Raw genomic sequence first — 8,304 nt, 5'->3', positions numbered from 1 at the left:
CTCCGCCCCGAGCTCTGCTGCCCGTCTTGTGTTTCTTCCTCCTCAAAAAAGTGTATTTTTCGTTAAAAAAACGTGGCTTCGGAGCCCTGTTTCTCAGCAGGCTTGTTGAGGAGAGAAGATATTTTTGCCTTTCCCCCCCCCTCCGCCCCGAGCTCTGCTGCCCGTCTTGTGTTTCTTCCTCCTCAAAAAAGTGTATTTTTCGTTAAAAAAACGTGGCTTCGGAGCCCTGTTTCTCAGCAGGCTTGTTGAGGAGAGAAGATATTTTTGCCTTTCGGCGTTTTTTTTACCGGAGAGTTAAAATGCGTTTCAGGCAAGCCAGGAATCTCTGGGTTTGGGGATTGCACGCGGAGCTGGACGGTGAGTTTTTTATTTTTCCTTTTGAATTAGAACTTTACTTCTGACAGCACTGTCACAGGGAGGGCGGGTTCGGCTTCCTAAAACGGTTTTTCATCAAAGTCCTGCAAAATGGAGGTGCTGTCGGCTCATCTTCTTGGCGTAAATGAGCTTTGAAAAGGAGCAAGTAACACAGAAGTTGCTCCTCGGTTCTGAATCTGGGTTAGGAGTTGTTTCCCCTAACTCTGCTTCAGCTCTTAAACATCATGAAACCTCTGGACGTAGTGGCCTATTTACCTCTACTCGGAGCTTATAAAATGTAAAAGAAAGGCAAATTTCTCCAGAAACATTAGTGTGAAAAAACAGTTGTCTTAACCCAGCAGTTCGCCAGTTTCAGCGTCTCCCAGGGACACAGAGCAGTTCTTTCACTTGCCCGCCGTTTGCTGTGTCCCTGTATTCATGGTTTTTATTAACTATGTTCGCATTTTTTTTCTCCAAAATACCTCTTTTGATTAAGCAGACAAGGTAAAGAAATGTATCTATAGGTTGGTTTTCTTTTCAGGTTAGGGGTTGTTTTTTGGTTTGTTTTTGGTTTTTTTGTCCTTACTTTTGTAGTGCATTTTGGGCACTTTTTCAGCAAGAATCAGCAGCTGTAAAAAAATAAAATAAATATATGTGCATGTTTTCTTTATAAAAAACAGAGGTAAGGCTGCAGGCATTTATTTAGTAAAATGATAAAAATCAAGTGGCTTAATCAAACAAGTATGTCTCCAGAATTGACAGGATAAACTGAGGCATGGCTCTTTTCCAACCCATGAGTTTTATGATGTGTGATAAACTCAATACACATTAAGTGTTTTTTGTTTGTTTGTTTGTTTTTTTTTCTTGGGATGAGTTGGATAAGGGAGTATTAGATTCAAAAATATGTAGTACAATGTGGGAAAGACTAGGAGACTCTAGTGATTATTTCATGTGATTGAAAATGCAATAATTTTGGTTCATTCACATTTTCTTTCAATAATGCCATATCACATGCTGTTTGTGGAGTTTTGGCACTGGAGGGATCAGTTTTGTTGGTGGTGCTGGTTTGCCATGACTAGGGTGCACCTAAAGTATAAGAAACTGCCGAGGTGTGGTAGCATTTCAGAGGACCTTTTGTCTGTAGAAGACAAACAGCATAATCACATCACATGTAAGAGTAGAAAACCGGAAGATCATGTGGATTTGGAGGTGACACCTGTATTGATGCTATACTTCATGGTGCTTTCACCTGCTGATGCTACTGTGCATTGTCACAGAAGTTAATATTTTGGTAAAGACGCAGCATTGAGGAGAAATTTCTAGGGGTTAGTTCTGTAGCATATGTATTACCTTCAGATTCTCTCTCCTATTCGTTCCTATCAGATTCAGTATACTCATAGTTTTACCTCTAAATTCTTTAGATCCTCTGCAGTTGCAGTTGAATTTTCTGGGGTTTAGACTAGGCCTCTATCCATCTCCCAAACACCTGATATAGCACCCTAGTCCTGGAGCAGCTGGTATGTTCTCCTTAAAGCTAATTTTTCTGTTGCTCCAATATTTTCACCACCTACCTGGACTGTTAATTTTTATATTTATTTTTTTTTTACAGTCATATGCAGTTAGTTTTAAGCTCAGCAAAGGAGGAAATACAAAGAGCTTTTGCAAATGTTCTCAGGTGGAGTAGAGGGAAAAATAATTTTGCGAGTGCCCTTTAGTTAATTTAATGGGCAACCTTACTTAAAAACAAAACAAAACAAACACACTACTTATTTCAAGTATTATAACATTTTTTTCTGATATGAAGCTTTGTAAAATGATGCATTCAGTAAAAGACAGTTACTTCCACCTATTTTTTCCCTGAAACTAATAGGCAAGCAAAGAGAACATTTATTAAAATAAAAAAAAAAAAAAAAGATTTTTTGAAAGTTAGAAAGTAGTGCTCACAGTAGACTGTGATGATTGAACATGACAGAAATTTTTCAGAACTTCAGACCAGAATATGGGGGCTCATTTTTCTCCTACTCTGGTGTTCGATAAATGCTTTCATGAAGGTCTTTCTTTTGAGCCTGAGTGCCTATAGAATTATAGAATAATCTCTGTTGGACGGGACATGCAAAGATCACCTAGTCCAACCCCCCTGCAGGTGGGGGGGCAGGGACATTTTTCACTAGACCAGTTTTCTCAAAACTCCATCCAGCCTGGCTTTGAACACTTACAATGATGGAGCATTCACATCTTCTCTGGGCAGCCTGGTCCAGTGTCCCACCAGCCTCATTATAAAAAAATTTCTTCCCTATGTCAAATCTAAATCTACCCTCTTTCAATTTAAACTATTGCCTCTTGTCCTGTCACTACAGGCCCCGGTGAAAAAACTCCATCTCTCTTATAAGCCCCCTTTATGTACTGAAAGGACACTGAAGGGTCTCCCCACATCCTTCTTCAGGCTGAACAATCCCAGCTCTCTGTCTTTCTTCATAGGAGAGGTTTTCTACCCCTCTGATCATTTTCATAAGCCTGCTCTAATAGGTCCGTGTCTTCTTTGTGCTGATGGCCACAAATGTGGCTGCAATACTCCAGATGTGGTCTCATGAGAGCAAAGTAGAGGGGGAGAATCACTGCCCTTAACCTGCTGGTCATGCTTCTTTTCAGGCAGCCCAGGGTACAACTCACTTTCTGAGCTGCAAGAGCACATTGCTGGCTCATGACCAATTTTTTTCTTTCACCAGTGTGACCAATTCTTTCTCTGCAGGATTGCTTGTAATCAGTTCATCCCTCAGTCTGTACTGATGCTGTGGATGGTCCTGTTCCAGGTACAGGACCTTGCACCTGGGCTTGTTGAATTCCAAGAGGCTTATATAGGCCCACTCTTCAAGCCTGTCAAGGTCCCTCTGAATGGCATCCCTTGCCTCACCTGCATCACTGCACCACTCAGTCTGGTGTTGTCCACACACTTGCTGAGGATGCCCTCCATACCACTATCTATCTCATAGAGGAAGATATTAAACAATATTGGTCCCACTACAGACCCTTAAGGGACACTAGCAATTACTGGTTTCCCTTTGGACATTGAGCCATTGACTATAACTCTTTGGATGCAGCCATCTAGCCAATTTTGTATCCAGCAGTGCATCCATTCAATCCGTACGTCTCGTCTATCACATCCCTGTCTTCCATATGCTTTGATATAGTTTCCAGGAGGATTTGCTTCATGATCTTACCAGGCACTGAGGTGAGGCTGACTTGTTGGTAGTTCCTGGTGTCCTCCTTTTCACCTATTCCCTATTATAAAGGAATATCACAGGTTTTTTTTTTGTTTGTTTGTTTTTTTTAAATGGGTGTGATATTCCCTTTCTTTAATTGCTGGGAACTTCACCTGACTGCCATGGCTTTTCAAATATTATGGAAAGTGGCCTGACAACTACATCTGCCAGTTCCTGAGATGAATCTTGCCACGTCCCATGGACTTCAGATTCCTCACATGGTCTTGAGCCTGATCTTTTCCTAAAATAGGAGGGACTCTGCTCCGACAGTCCCTGCCTTGAGCTTCAGCGACCTGAGAGATGTGGGAAGAGAGATTTCCAGTGAAAACTGATACAATGATTGAATACCTCAGACTTTTCCATGTCAGTTGTCATAAATCTTCTGTCTTATTTATTGGGGGGATACATTTTCTTTACTTCTCTTTTCTTAACAATGTCCCTGCAAAGATCCTTATTCTTCACATCTCTTGCCAAGTTCAGCACCAGATGTGCCTTAGCTTTCTTGTTCCCATCCCTACACACCTGGGTAGCATCTCTAGATTCTTCCCAGGATGCATGTACCTGCTTCCACAGCCTGTGCATTTCCTTCTTACACTTGTTCGATCAGAAGGTGCTCACTCAGCCATCTCAGTTTCCTCCCTTTCTTACATGTGGGAATCAAGAGCACTTGTTTGCTAAGAAAAAGGTCCTTACATAGCTTCCAGCTCTGTTCTGCTCCTTTATCCCTGAGGGCAGTTTCCTAGGGGGTCCCATACACTATTTCCTCAAACAACTGGAAGTTTCCTCTACTAAAATTCAGGGTCTTAACTTTAGATTTTGCCTGGCTCATATTCCTCAAGTTTGTGATAGAGCTGGGCCTAGGATGCAGCCCAGGCTGCCACGAATCTTGACCTTTCAAATTAGTTCATTTGTTTTGGTGAGCAACAGGCCTAGTAGTGCTTCTCCTCTGGTTGGGCTGTCTTTCATCTGGATTAAAAACTTGTCCTCAACACACTCCAGGATTCCCCTGGATGGCTTACAGCTTGCTGTGCAGCTGTTCCAGCAGATGTTGACTGCAGTCCCCCAGCAGGATCAGAGCCTGTCAGCAGGATGCTTCTTGTAGTTGAATTAAGAAAGTTTCATCAATATCCTCCCCTTGATTGGTGGGCCTGTAGTGAATACCAGCCATGAGCTCTCTTTTGTTTGCTTGGCCTCTAATTTTTACCCAAAAGCTCTCAACTGTTCATCACTGTTTTTCAGACAACTTTGTGCAATCAATCCATTTTTTTTTAACACAGTGGACAACTCCCATCCCTTTCCTTGCTTGCCCTTTCTGAACGTTTATATCCATCAGTTGTAGCACTCCAGTCTTGTGATCCATCCCACTGAGTGAACTGTGACTGCACTGGAGTTTTGCTGTGTGCTCAGGAGGATATATGGGGGCATCCATCTCACAGATGCAGATGAGGAGGCAGGACTGCAGGATGTGTTTGCTTATTTCACACAGGGTGTTCAAGGTCATGCATCAAGCCTACAGCTGCAAAGCCCCATTAACATGTTTTTCACTTTGCGCTGCCTAAGTATTTGTCAGCTGCAAAGCCCCATTAACATGTTTTTCACCTTGCGCTGCCTAAGGCTGCACATCTTCAGTATTTGTTCAAGCAAGTAGCTCTTCCTGATGCCTGTGCTGCTGAGAATCCATATTTTATATGTGTGATCCAGTTAAAATAATTTTGATTTATGGGTGCTTGAGGTACTTAGGAAACGTAAATTGAGTCACTCAAGGTAATTCAAATCTGCTCTTAAAGTGATTGCAGACTTTGGATGATTTGGGAGATGTCTTTCACCTGTGGGTGGTAAATTTTATTTAAAACCTCATTTATTGTGATAATAGCACACTGTTACATAAGTAAGAAAACTTCCTGTCTCAACAGGGAAGGGGTTACAGCTGAATACTGTCCAGTCTCCAGAAAAGGACTCTTCCCCATGATAAGAGGTTGTTATATTCATATACATTTAAAATCCCCAGACAGATCACTAATCTCTTAAAATATGAAACCCATGACCAGAGGTATGGTAGGTGTTAGGAAGAAAAATGAATTATTACAAGGGGATCCACAGATAAAGCTTTCTTAATTTTTCTTATAACTATCTCCTTGCAAAACGATTCAGATTTTTAAAAAAAGTTTTATTTTGGTTCAAAGCAGGAGGTAAATAGCTCCTTGATCATTCCTGACTGCATAGTTTTTGAAGACTTCCAAGCTTTGTTAAGGGATAACTCCAATAATCAGTTCAGCTCAATCGATCAAGCAATTAGTCAGTCAAATTATAAAGTTTATTGTTTAGTATTAAATGTTTCAATATGATATAAATATAGTCTGTGTGGAAGTTCTTCACCATGAGGGTAGTAAGGCACTGGAATAGGTTGCCCAGGGAGGTTGTAGATGCCCCCTCCCTGGAGGTGTTTAAGGCCAGGTTGGACAAGGTTTATGCAACCTGGTCTAGTGGGAGGTGTCCCTGCCCATGACCAGAGGTATGGTAGGTGTTAGGAAGAAAAATGAATTATTACAAGGGGATCCACAGATAAAGCTTTCTTAATTTTTCTTATAACTATCTCCTTGCAAAACGATTCAGATTTTTTAAAAAAGTTTTATTTTGGTTCAAAGCAGGAGGTAAATAGCTCCTTGATCATTCCTGACTGCATAGTTTTTGAAGACTTCCAAGCTTTGTTAAGGGATAACTCCAATAATCAGTTCAGCTCAATCGATCAAGCAATTAGTCAGTCAAATTATAAAGTTTATTGTTTAGTATTAAATGTTTCAATATGATATAAATATAGTCTGTGTGGAAGTTCTTCACCATGAGGGTAGTAAGGCACTGGAATAGGTTGCCCAGGGAGGTTGTAGATGCCCCCTCCCTGGAGGTGTTTAAGGCCAGGTTGGACAAGGTTTATGCAACCTGGTCTAGTGGGAGGTGTCCCTGCTCATAGAAGGGAGGTTGGAACCTGATGATCCTTAAAGTCCTTTCCAACCTTAACCGTTTACAAAAAATAATAATTAAAAAAAAAGTTAGTGTACTGGATGAATTTATATGTCTATATTAATGGTTTAATGAAAAGCCTGATTTTTCCAGTAAGGAATGTTAAATCAGGTAGAGAGAAAGTAGCCTGTCACCACTCTTCCTTTCTGAATAACCTGTTTCTTTAACAAGCTGGGAGAGTCACAGGGTACACAAAGCATGAAATGCCTGGAAAATGGGTACAGAAGCTGGAGACCAGGAGCATGTGTAGAATGGAAACTCAGAGTATCACTAATTTGACTGTTTCTAATTGTTCAGGCAAATGATCTTTCCGGGGGCACATGAATATGTGAAATATTGCAAGTCAGTGCCACATGAATGTGACATTTCCTTTGCTGCTGCTCTTTGTGTCACCTGAGCTCTCCCAGAGCACTGCCATTGCCTGCCCTGGTCACTGGGGAGCAGCAGCTCCTTTCCACTCCGGGTTACCCTGGGGCACTCTCTTTCCTAGGCTGTCCACAAACAGCCTCATTAAAGGTACCATGCAACATGGCTAAGTTTTTATTTGCATCTCAAGATGGTGAGAACAAAATGTTAGTTTTGAGTTCTGCCTGGCCCCTGTAACAGTTTGGATTTTTTATGTATGTATGTATTTATTTATTTATTTATCAAGGTGAAATAAGAAGCTACAAACATGGAACAATCCACCTTATTGCAGAACGTCTGTCCTGTGTGGTCTCCCACAAGCCACAGTCAGATTTGAGAGGCTGAGCCACTCCCAAGCTGCCCAGTGCCTTCACTCAGAAGACCTGTGATCACTGGTGAAGAGCAGTACTACAAAGATGGGAACAGTGCAATCAGCTTCTGTACTTCAGGACGCAGAAGACATCTAAGCTACCCTTCCTCCTCACACAGAGAAGAAACCTGAGACACTGGAAACCTGCTATCCATGGCTCCTTCACAGACCTATTGATGTTGGAAAAACCTATGCATTTAAGAAGGATGTTGTGTTCCCCTCCTTCCAGGTGATACCCAAGAAGTCATAGTGGCTTTTTGCTCCCATGAGTCACTTTGTTTGCTACAGTTCCTAACTGCCCTTCCTCCTTCCCCTCCTCAAAAACCAAAACCACAAAACAAGAACAACAACAAAAAAAACCAACCACGGTGTTACAGGCCTTGCAGTTTATTCTGTAAGCTTTCCTGACAAGGTTGCTCTGCATGCAGCCCAGTAGTCACACAGTGAATGGTGGTACCTGTGTTGGGTTTGTGTGGTTTTGGTAGCAGGGAAGAGGCCCCAGGGGTGACTCCTGTGAGAAGCTGCTGAAAGCTCCTCCAGCTCAAAAAGTCCAGAAGGACAACGGTGGAGCAGATATGGATCTGCAGCCATGGAGGACCTCCTGCCAGGGGAGGTGGCTGTTTTTGGAGCAGGCCATGACTCTGTGGGAAGCCTGTTCTAGAGGAGCCTGTTCCTGAGGGATTGCACATTGAGGGAGGGACTTATGACTGAGGGGTTTGTGAAGGACTGTCTCATGTGGGAGAGACTCTACTTTGGAGCAAGGGAAGCCTGTGAGAAGTCCTGCTCCCTGAGGAAGAAGGAGTGACAGAAAACTTGTGATGCACTGACTCTAAACCCCATTCTCCATCCCCCTGTGCCGCTGGGGGGTAGGAGGTAGTGAAGCTGGGAACAAAGTAA

Source organism: Chaetura pelagica, unplaced genomic scaffold (genome assembly GCF_000747805.2).
Source record: "Chaetura pelagica isolate M959 unplaced genomic scaffold, ChaPel_1.0 scaffold538, whole genome shotgun sequence".
NCBI classification, from domain to species: domain Eukaryota; kingdom Metazoa; phylum Chordata; class Aves; order Apodiformes; family Apodidae; genus Chaetura; species Chaetura pelagica.
This window is presented reverse-complemented; position numbering follows the sequence as displayed.